The 12,069-nt window shown below is 39.8% G+C and overlaps 1 long non-coding RNA gene across 1 annotated transcript; it reads right to left on the reverse strand.

Annotated features, from left to right (window-relative positions):
• Positions 1-1,219: 1,219 nt before the first annotated feature.
• On the reverse strand, positions 1,220-3,100 carry LOC109025680 (uncharacterized). Its single transcript, XR_002004603.1, has 2 exons — positions 3,028-3,100; positions 1,220-1,738 (listed from the first exon to the last, which is right to left on the reverse strand). It is a non-coding gene; the product is annotated as an uncharacterized lncRNA (long non-coding RNA).
• Positions 3,101-12,069: the final 8,969 nt, after the last annotated feature.

The raw sequence follows: 12,069 nt of genomic DNA on the forward strand, positions 1-12,069 counted from the left end.
CATGAAGTTAGAACACTGAAGAAATAGAAGTGAGATGGATCACTACAGGAAAATCCTGAATGAAGCAAATGTTTTCTTGAGTACAAGGATGTATAATTTTAGGAAAGATTGAGCTATTTGCCATCTTGCTTATGTATATGTTGTTGGATTTACTTATTATGGATTTTACCACTTTAGTGTCATGGTTAGTGTTAAAGTACATGGGGTGTGTGTCTAATCGATGTCATGCCTATCCCAGGAAGTCACTAAGGAGCAGCCCTGTCACAACAGCCTCCAAAGGACAGAGAGTGAACCACAGAGGAAATTCGAATGCATGTACAGTGGGTTCCATTACCAGGGAGCCTGAGCTTGGGACAAGAGGAGCTCATCACCACCAGAAAATACTACCAACATGCCCAAGAGTTTGTTTCCCATACTTTTAAAGGAAAAAAAAAAAAAAAAAAAAAGGATGGTTCTGAAATCACCTGGGTTTGTTTTATTACATTATATCTTCTGGCAAGATCAGTGATGGCAGATGTGATTCAGCAATAGAAGCATGGCTGTACTGGTAGGTTTTTAAAATAAATTCAAGGGCTGTACTTTCTGACTGGCTACCTCCCTGTGGTTTGGCTTTTTAGTGGAGTTCAATAGGCTTCATGTTTCTTATTATGATTTCCTTTAAAATCTCTGTATACGATAATGTTTGTGCTACTGGATATTGCTCTAGTTTTCTTTAAATGCCACATCTTCAACACAGTATAGTAAAGATGTGCTAATTAAACTCAATCTATTTTACATCAATTAATTCAGACTGTGATCTCTCATCAGATTGCGTATGTTAAGTAGGACTTAGGGCTGGTCAATAGATGTAAACTATTCAGAAATGTGGTGAGAAACCAACTCCAATGACAATTCCTGAGCCAGATTTTTTTTTTTACTTGTTCAGATGCTAAAGGATTGTATTTCAGTTCAGATACATATTGGACATCAGAGAAGGCTACATTTTATGGCTCCCCTGAGTATATGTCAGTTGTAGTTATTTTAATTATTTGTAACATTTAGTTCTCCTGAAATGGCCACCCTTACTTTGATGCTTGCATTGATGAAGGCCATGATCACTGAGCAGCACGGTGCTAAACTGAATGAGAATAGCACAAGGTGACTTTATATACATTACACACATCCCTTCCTTCCAGGAGGCGGTCCGCCTCCCCACCAAAAACACAAGAAAAGCATCACCAAATTTGACTTTTTAATAGACAGTTTCTGCAAAAAAATGCTACACAAAACAGTAAGCATTAAAATTATTAATAGCCCTGTTTCTGTGTTCTTGGGAGACAGTGACAGAGTTTACATGCTAGCGAATCTTGCATACGCAAAGGTCAGGCACTCCGTGCCTCAAAAGACAAATCCACGAAAATATGAAGACCACCATATGTAAGACCCAGCATTCCCATCACATCTCTCTAGTGTGAATGTGGGGAAGTTTATTGGTAGAGTGAAGTTTAGAGTTTCACACAGAATTAAGAGGTTTCTTTGAAATGTCTATATGGTTATGTTCCTAGTGACAGAAAGAGTGATGTCTGAGAGTGAAAAGGCTATGCAAATTACAACTATTCCAAATCAAAGCTGAAGTCCAAAGATCTCTGGCCAATCAAAGGGTTCGTTTCTGCCCCCTGGTGGATGGAGAGGCATTTCCACACGCCCATTATGTTAGTTGTAAAACAGGGACTTCAATGGGTTTTCTGAGAGTAGGTTTCTGAAAAAGACAAACAGTGATGTGGTCAGATTTAACCAATTTTCTCTTAGTGAATGCTTTGTAACAAAGTAAAAACTTAATATGGGCAATTCTGTGCTTCCTCTGTCCTTTAGCATGTGACATGACATTTTTCTTGGGGCAAGTGGCTCTGTGTATTATGGTCTTGGGTTACTCTCCACCATGTGTTTCTCTCCATATCAATTTCTTTTCCTTTCTCATCTGCTCATATCCAAAATAGAAGCTAAAAAGAGAAAGGAGACTTCCGTCTCCCATTATTTTCTTCCTTGCATTTTTTTTTTCTGGCATCCGTTCTCCTAAGTTTCACTCCTTTTCCTTACCTTTTCCTCCCTGATGTCCATGGTGGTATTTGCTGTGCTATGCTTTCAACAGGTGGATGATTTTATAGGACTAGCAACTTACAGTTTTCATTTATTTTCCAGGTCAAATAAAGCAAAAACAATATGAGAACAAATTAATAAATGCATGATAGTATGGCATCCAGAGCGATTTCATGTAGATTTTGCCACCCTTATAGAAGTATTTTTGAGTGTGATAAGCTCTGAAATTTTATAAAATTCTTGCCAAAGGTAAAAATAATATGTAGTGATGACATTCCCTTTTCACAAATGCACATATTGTAGAACCTGTGCCTAGCCACAGGATCTCACAATCTTTTGGGATTGGCAATTCACACAGTGCAAAATCCCATTTGCAACATAGCTTTCCCCAATCCCATGGGATTCATTGTGAGAGCATTTTAATATAATAGTTTTCTTACAGTTGAGAACTCTGGAAAGATAGCCCCTAGTCTAAGACAGAGGAACATTCAGCAGTTGTGATAATGAATTGATAGCATAAAAAAATAGTTTACCTTTTACATTTTTATCCTGCGTGTGCATTTCTTACCTACTTTTCTCTACATTTTTGTGATTTCTTCTATTAGAAGGGCACAGGAGCACAGATTTTGGATTGCTACCGCATTCATCTATTTCTTTTAAAGACAAGAACTGGGATCATACTCCTTTAAGAATAATAGGTGTGCCCCTACCCACATCCTAGGAAATCCACTTCACTTCTTCCAACTTGTAATAAAACAACGATTTATAAATATTGTCTCCTTTTTCGGTAGACACCTCTTTTCCCTGCTAAGGATTGCTTGAAGACAGATCAATGTTCCAATTTAATTAAAGTGAACCCCCAAGGCCCAGCCCCAGCTTTTTTTTTTTTCATTTTTATTTTCAGAAGTATCGAGTTCACAAGAAAGTGATTCTTTCAAAAATGGTACGTACGTTTCCAGGAAGAAATACCAGACGGAGTTCCGTATGCTTGCCTTCTACAGAGAGCTCACACTTCAAAATGTCCAGTGATCTCCGAAAACTGAGCAGACCAAGAGTGTCAGCTTAATTATTGACTAAATATCGATGACAATACTAACATTGACATGTGGACAGGAGGAGTAAGAGATGTGAAAAATACAAAGATGACACAGAAGCCTCGTTGACCCAGAGCTAGACCCTTTCCCAACTGTGAACACCAGGCTGGAAAATCATAGATCATTCTTAGAGCAGTCATCACTTTTAAAGACAAAGTTTTGATATAAAGGGGAAAGAATCTCTGCTCTCTGTGTTTAGTGGTTATTCAGGGGTTTTGACGTGAACTCTTTCAAGAGAGCCTCCCTTTTGTAATCACCAGGATTTGTGGTTTGCACAAATCTTTTCAAATCTTGTCATCGTCACACATACTTACACATTTAGATCTTTACACAGCTGTAAGTCATAAACAAAAACAACAGAACTTTTTTTTGGGGGGGGAATAGTTCAAATTAGAGCACACTTCAAATGAAAACAATCAAATGCAAATGAAAAAGTTTAGTTCATGTATAAGAAAAAAGGTGAAGCCAACCAGGTGTGTTTTGCCTTTAGATCGTTCTTTTTTGTATAAACAGATAACTGACTTTTAAACCCGCAGACCACAACATTTTAATTCAGTCATTGTCATTTGGAAAAAAAAAAAAAAAAGGATGAGGAAAAAGCCACAGACAAATTAGGACCAAAAGTAACCAATTAGGACAAAAAAAGTAACCAAATTTAGTAATTTAAAAAATTGGCTTTTTTTGGTAGATGAATTATCCTCATCTGTGATATACATTTAAGAATGAAACTTAAATTAGCCCCTTAAAGTGGTCCTGTGACTTTAATTATTCACAAAGTACACAAATTTAATGAGTTTTTAAATATTAAAACTCTTCTCTATTGTCACTACGGTGAGATCTTAATTTACAGAGCAATTAAGTCAGGACCCTCATTTATCAGGACATGTGCGTTTGTTGAAAATGTAGTCAGTTTTTATTAATTGATGCTATGGAAATACTGAGGTGAAATTAATGTGTGCCTTCAGAGGTCGTGCCGGTGGTGGTGGGGAGGTAGCAAGGAGCAATACGTGAGATAAATAAGTAACTGCTATTCCCCGATTTCTCTAGAGATTGCTGAAATATTAAGTGGCACAATGGTTATCGTTCTCAGCCAAAATGCTTGCAAGACAATGCCCCCTGAGTTGTTCTCTGGCAAACATCTGTCATGGGTAGTAGCTGAGAAACAGGGAAACTTCAAAGCAGTACTTTCTGATGATTAGCAGAGTGTTGAGTGTAATGTTCTTACATTTTAATGCCAACCAAGTGTTGATGAGCTGAGAGGGTAGAATTAAAAAGTAGCCCAAATCTCCTTTGTTCTTCAGGAGGGGACTGACAAGAACGTTTGCAGTCGGTAGTGTTCCTCAGTACTCATCAATTTGTGAGCCACAAGAAATTCTAGCTCTGGAGGCGGATGGTGGGAGTGAAGCGGACCAGCCTGCCATTCCCTGTTGCCTACCTGTGGTGGCTTTGCCCAGTCATCGGTGTCTACTGTTCAGCATGCATTCTTTATGGACAATCTTGTTCAAGAAAATAGTTGCAAAAGAGCAAGACAAAATTCAAATGATGTACACTTGAACACTTGCCTACAGAGGTGACAGTTGCCCCAAAAAGTTTGCTGTAAAGTTTGGAGGAGGAAGACACTTCCTGTCTTGAAATATAAATATGAGTATCAAAAATATCTGAGCGATTTCGTCAATATTTCAGGCAGTTGTTGGAATGATTTGTACATGAAGAGCCTGAATTCTTTGCTGAACTGGTAGTGGGTAGATATAGTCTAATACATCACTATTTTTATAAAAACAGATTTGATAGTGCAGCAACCTTCGAGCATTCTTTAATCCTGGAACTCCACAATCCACCCTGAAAACACTGAAAAAAATACACAACAAAAAACACACAACCTAACAAAAATACTTCCTAATGTGTACAAATGAGAACACTATCTTCCTTACTGTAGTTTGATTTCTACCAAATTCTAATTTTAAGCCAGCAAACAAACAGGTTGTCCTATCTATTCCCTTAGGCTAAGGCTAAAGGGAGAAACAGGCATCTCATTTCTAACTCCTGGTACATTTGGACTTCGGGCCTCTAGAGCACCAAAAAGTTTGATGGGACCACGCCAAGGGGGTCCCCTGTAACCAGGAGTTGGTTAATATCCTCCCATCCCTCATTCAGACAGGGAACAGAGGCAAAAAAAAAAAAAAATAGCAGGGCAACAAACGCTGTCTTCTGCAAATGCTCTGTAATAAATTGTTCTTTCAGCGGTGCAGAAGACGGATTTTTCTTTCCTTTGCCTCTTTCCTCCTTTGCGGGGAAGCACCAATGGGCGGCTTGCTTTCCCACCTGGCCCTGGCTGCCTGTGCCCATAAATTTGCCTATGCAATGCCTGTTTACGGGTCGCTGATGGAACATGGAGACGGTGCATTTTGTAAGCGCCGGGTAGATAATCATGGTAATTGATGTTTGGAGCTGTGAGCTCCTAGGAGCACAGGGTCTCTTTCTCCCAGTGAGGCCCTGCTCTCTGTTATCAGCCCAGCCCATAATTAAATATCACTCTTTTACAATATGTTTCAGGCTCCTTAATGAGTCTAAAGCAGAAATAGTCACCTCTTTCCCCTCGGAGCTTTATTTGCTTGTTATTAAACAATGTTATTGAGCTGCCTTCTTTCCCTGTGTTGCCAAACCTGCATCATTTCCGTTTTATAATTGCACAATTAGAGCGAAGGCTTTGCTTCCATACATCAGCAGGCCCTGCGTGTGCCTGCGTGTGTGTCTCCGTGTGGAGAGGAGGAAAGGGAGAGAGCACGGAAAAATTAGGTGTTCGTATAGACTACTCATATGCGTCTTATTTTCATTAACTGCCAGATTTTGCAAAATGGGAAGCGATTTATCATGAGCCATTTTCTTCTATCAACCACCTCCACCAACCAACACCATGACTTTCGCGGTGACCTTGTGCTGTGTAGCGGAGGGTCCAATTTGCTCATTGTTCCTGGCTTGCATAATCCTATGCCCCTCCCCCACAGCCTTTTTTTTCCCCCAAGCAAAATCCAGTCATTTATATTCCGAGGCTAAACGGTATTCTTTTTGCCCCCAAAGCTGGCAAGCTGTATAACACTAGTAATTCCATCTAACGAATTTCCAGGGAGCTCCTCCTCTTACACACGCACTCTCTCTCTCTCTCTCACACACACACACACTCCTCCACGCACACACTCACATGCACCCCCCTAAGCTGCTCTAAGCAGTGTATTAAGTAGCTGAAGAAAATCCATTCACATTCTGCTGTGTCGCTTTCTTCTCAAGTCATGAACCCATCACAGACTTTTTCTAGCTGTAGGTTGCCACGGTGAAGATTTACAATGCCAGTTATTCATACATCTGCCTTCTCTCTTCCCCCCCCCCTCCTTATTCTTAAATCCCTTGGGCGAGGGCAACCTTGATACTGAGACTCGTAAAATTCATGCAGGCTTATCATCCTTGGTGAGGGCTCCAGGCGTGCGCCCGCATCCCCGCCAGCTCCCCGCCATGACGCGTGGGTGGGCCTGGGCTGAGGCTTTTCTTTCTAACTCCGAGGAGGGGGTGGGGGAAACAGTACCATGGGAAGAAACAGAATAGAAAACTTCCATAAATATGAAACAAAAGCAGTATTTGTTTCACTAAGCATTTATTAATTTTTTTTCAATTACTTTTGGGTCTCTGGAGGCCAGTGTTTCTTTGAGGCCGGAATGTGAAATAAAACGTGACCTTAGTTTGGGTAAAATAATATTAGAAAGTCCACTCCTCAATGTTCAAGACCTCATAGAGCAGCAACATATACTTCCTTCTCATGGTATGTCCAAGAACCTATAGGAGGAGGCCTCAGTACCTTTTAAAATGTGCAGTTGACGGTTACTGTGTGTTTTTTGCTGTTTTTTTTTTCACTTATTTCTTCTCTTAATTATTAGGAAGTTCATTATTCTTAAAGAACATGAAGAGGGAAAAATAAATATTTTCAACAGCAAACATTAATATTTTAATGAAGTCATTGAAATTTTCCCCAGTCTGAAAGTGAGATTAATGTTATGGTAACATAATAGAGAACTATGTTTTAATCATAACCAAAAAAAAAAAAAGACTTTAAACATATTGTAAGAAAATAATTGAGATCTTGGCGAGATATCATCTGGAAGACTTTTCTAAAACTCTATGAAATTGTTTTTAGGTGGATTGAAATACAATTCTGTTTCAGAATTGTGGAGGGTTTTTTTTAATCTTATTTTTTCATCCATTAATTTCAATAATATAAAATACGGTTTCCTTGGTATTCTTGAATTTCTCACGTTTGCTTGGTGACACATGTCCAGGGAGTCGCCGTTGCGGGTTCCCTTCAAGGGGCAAGCGCCCACTGCTAAGAGGCTCCAGAGGCCAGGCAGGCCATGCTGCATTAAGCAAACGGTCTGGGCAGCCAGAGGACTGACTTGTTGAGGAAGAAGTCAGGGCAGCCCTGTATGGCTGGTGGCAATGCTAATCCAACAGCCATACTCTTAATGTAGTTTGAGGCTTTGTCAGGTGCCCCACAGACTGCCTTTCAGATAGTGTTCAACTTTGAGACAGGCTGTGGATGTCTACCCTTCTTCAATGAGTATAAGTAAGTGTCAGGAAAAAGAAAGCCAAGCCCATGCGGGGGCCCTGACTTCTACTCACCTGTGTGTGAACTGGAGCCTGTGACCTCTTACGCCTCAATTTCCTCCTCTGTAAAACCAGGAGAGTGTGCTGTCTTATCTGTAAGGATCCTTTCATGTCTTACATAATCCAATCACAAATCAATTAAATATAGCCAATAACTAGTTTAATCTAAAATTTCTCTTCTCCCAGCTCAATACACAGAAGTCTCCCCAGGGTGTAGTTGGAGCATGATCCTCAATTCCCTGTGTGCTGGGCTCTGCCTTAGCTCTTCAGATCCCTAGGGAACCATTTAGGAAGTTGCCACAGTGAGCATCAAGGTGTTCTGTTGGCTTAGAACATCAAGAAACCCAAGGTTTTGATCCAACTTCCACAGAAAACTTGGAAAGAATCACATGTAGCATTTGTTGTACTCTCTGAGATTATGTTCCTGGAAGCAGGATAAAATGAGAGCAACACAATAAAAGAAGTTCTGTTGTACTTTATTTTGCTTTTTATTTTTTTCCCTTCTGGCCTAATCTCTCTTCCTTTAGGTGGAAATTTCCTCTTCCAAACGACCTCCTGGTCCACTCCTCTCCTCACAGCTCATGGGCACCATCAGCCCCCCATCTCAGGGGCATGAGCAGGTGGATCTGGCTTCCTTCATTAGCCCTGATATACCTTTGAACACTGTCACCTACAGTGTTTTACTGCCTTGTAGCCCCACCTCTTAAAAAACCCTCTGACCTGGCGTTGGCTCACGCCTGTAATCCCAGCACTTTGAGAGGCCGAGGCGGGCGGATAACGACGTCAGGAGTCTGAGACCAGCCTGGCCAACATGGTGAAATCCCATCCCTACTAAAAATAAAAAAATAAGCAGGGCATGGTGGCGCGTGCCTGTCATCCCAGCTACTCAGGAGGCTGAGGCAGGAGAATTGCTTGAATCCGGGAGGCGGAGGTTGCAGTGAGCCGAGATCATGCCACTGTACTCCAGCCTGGGTGACAGAGCATGACTCTATCTAAAAAAAAAAAAAAAAAAAAATCTGACCTACTTCTTTATCCAGGGAATATGATTGATATTTCAGTTAAACTTTCAAAATAACTATGGCTGCTCACCAATAAAGCATTGACTTTTATAGTGTACAATTCCATCTACCTTTCTTTTGTACCTGGATCCTAAAGCTGGTATGGAAACCTGTCAGCAAACCATTGTACCCAACTGAGATGCTGTTCCTTATGCGACTACCAAGTAAAGGTAATAATCCCAATCAACTTTTCCAGATTCTGAGGGTCAAGTATGATAATATGTGAATACTTCTAAATATTCTGGAATATACTATGTTGATATATTATTAGTAGTAGTGGTATTAATCTATTGAGGACTATGATGATAAACAGGATGGCTTTCTAATATTTTTGGCCATGACCTACAGGAAGAAATGCATTTTATATATATTCCAGGACACATCTGTGTAATCATAGCCCACACAAAAGTTTCAAACAACAATACACCTTTGCTATCTGTGAAGCATTCTGATATTTTCTATCCTATAGATAGATAAACATTTTCACACCTCCATGGGTCCTAGCCTGCAGTTTGAAATGCATGGATGTGAAGTGCCGTGTTAGTCTGGCAGAGACCATCTTGAGCCTGTATCTATATGGAGCCTTTGTGTGAATTAGGAAAGGGCCTACAGACCTTCGTCCCAGGCCAGAGCCTACAGCTTGGGAAGTGGAATAGGGCAGGATGTCAACTCCTCCCTGCCCCATCAGCTGGAAGCTTTTATAGAGTCTTCCACCTACACAGCACTGCATGGAAAACCAGTCAATATTGAAGGCTGGGGGAGGGGAATGAGCTGAGGTATCTAAAGGCATTATGTGAGATTGTGAAATAGATGTTGGTGTAACATGAATTGTGTAGGGTGTTTCCAAATCTGCCTGTAAACAGGTCAGATGCAGCCCATGATGCTAGGATGGTCTGGAAAAAAAAAGGGAGCAAAGATTAACATGATTTTGGTTAATTTTAAAGCACTGTGAAAAACTAAATGAAAAACAAAAAAGAGAGCAATGGAACAGGATTTATCAAAAAGCTGCCTTCGTGTCCATTGCGTAGTTCTGTGAGTTAACAACGATGACTTGAAGAATATCATATTTCTCCCCCTGCTGCAAATTCTACAAACCATTCTTATCCATCCCCAAACACCCACCTTGGTCGTAAGTTGCAATATCTAATAAGCAGGAATGTAAGCTGGGAGAAGATCTGTGGAAGTTTTTCCTCCTAGAAGCATCCTATCTCAATTGTCATTATTCCTGTTATCCACTAAGGTATGATCAGCAAAAGGCAACATTAGAGCACTTCAGAGCTTCCCAGAAGATTTCCCTCACTGGGCAATTCATTGGTCAATCCATGGGCCTATAAGGACACAGTACTCTACTGGACTAACAACGTTGAAATTAAGTTTATTCTTCTTCAACTTCATGCCAAAGCTCACCAATTAGAACTGCCAGGAAACAAACAACAAAAAAAAGATAATTAAAGACAAGCAGATCCTGTCCACTGTTTCAACCTTCAGAGTTTACATCTTTAGTTTGTAGGTCCACCTTTTCCATTTGAATGCAATATTCTCCATGCTCTTGACCTTCTAGGTAACATACTGCATTGAATCATCTTCATTAACGTAATATAGGTTAATATAGCAAATAGGCCAGGCGCTGTGGCTCATGCCTGTAATCCCAGCACTTTGGGAGGCCGAGGTGGGTGGATCACCTGAGGTCAGGAGTTCAAGACCAGCCTGACCAACATAAAGAAACCCCATCTCTACTAAAAATACAAAATTAACCAGGCATGGTGGCTCGTGCCTGTAATCCCAGCTACTCGGGAGGCTGAGGCAGGAGAATCGCTTGAACCAGGGAGGTAGAGGTTGTGGTAAGTCGAGATTGCACCATTGCACTACAGCCTGGGCAACAAGAGTGAAACTCTGTCTCAAAAAAAAAAAATATATATATATATATATATACACACACACTATATATATACACACACTATATATAGTATATACATACTATATATAGTATATGTATACTATATACATACTATATATATACTATATACATACTATATATAGTATGCATATACTATATACAGTATATATAGTATGTGTATACTATATATAGCAAAATAATGAAGAATATTTTGCTATATATGAAGCAAAATAATGAAGAATATATATATACGTATATATATATAGAAGAATATATATATACGTGTGTATATATATATATAGCAAAATAATGAAGAAGCAGATATCTTTCCTGTTTTTTCTAATACCTCCTCCTCTCCAACACACACACACACACCACAATGGTGGCCATTTTTAGAATAAAGAGATGATTTTGAACAGGAAGAAAAATATTTTATTCCAAAATATTATGTAAATACATAATGTACTGATATGATCCATTCCTTTCTTTTTCTCCATGTTTTTGTTTTAATCTTTGTTTTAAAAACTTACACTAAATATTGTTCTTTAAAATATAGTAAATACTTTGATATGTCTTATGATTTAAAGAATTGACAAATTAACTGCTGAATCACTTTCTGTATTCTTCATATGAGACATGTCTTTCTGGTGATACGATTTGGTGACATTAACAGCTAAGGGTAATTGTCAGTAGGACAAGAGACTTACTCCTCATTTCAGGCACACAGACAAGGAACTTTGTCCCATTGTTCCTTTCTGACTTGTATGGGAAAACAACAGTCTCAACACCATAAAATTACCCACAGGAAATGAAGGCATAGGCCCTTGGAGAAATCACACCTTATTATCTGCTTTATCTTTTCTCTTTTGTGCTATATTGTTACCTTAAAAGTCATGACTGTCAAAAATATTTTTTCCATCCCGTTCCCCAGTCTTTTAACACTTATCTTAAGACAGCTGGTGGTGTGGGAAGACAGCAGGCATCTCTCTTATGGGGATGAAGCCTGCCTGCAGTGCTTGCTCAATCCTTGGTCATAGAAGACCTAGACCAACCTCAGCACAGAGCAGTCAGACAGTGTGCTCCACTTGGTCTCATCAGACTTTTACCTGTTTTCCAGACTTTTACCCAGAATAGCATCTTAGGGACCAGAGGTTTTCCACATTGCCACTGGATAGGAGGTAAGGATCGCCATCGTCTTTTCTCTTCTCACAAACAACCTCCTCTACCTGACTCTCCCATTTGCCTTTATGTTTCTCTTGCCCAATCCCCAAATCTCTTTATCTTCAAGGGGGTC

The sequence above is a fragment of the Gorilla gorilla genome, chromosome 12 (assembly GCF_029281585.2).
Source record: "Gorilla gorilla gorilla isolate KB3781 chromosome 12, NHGRI_mGorGor1-v2.1_pri, whole genome shotgun sequence".
In the NCBI taxonomy this organism is placed as follows: domain Eukaryota; kingdom Metazoa; phylum Chordata; class Mammalia; order Primates; family Hominidae; genus Gorilla; species Gorilla gorilla.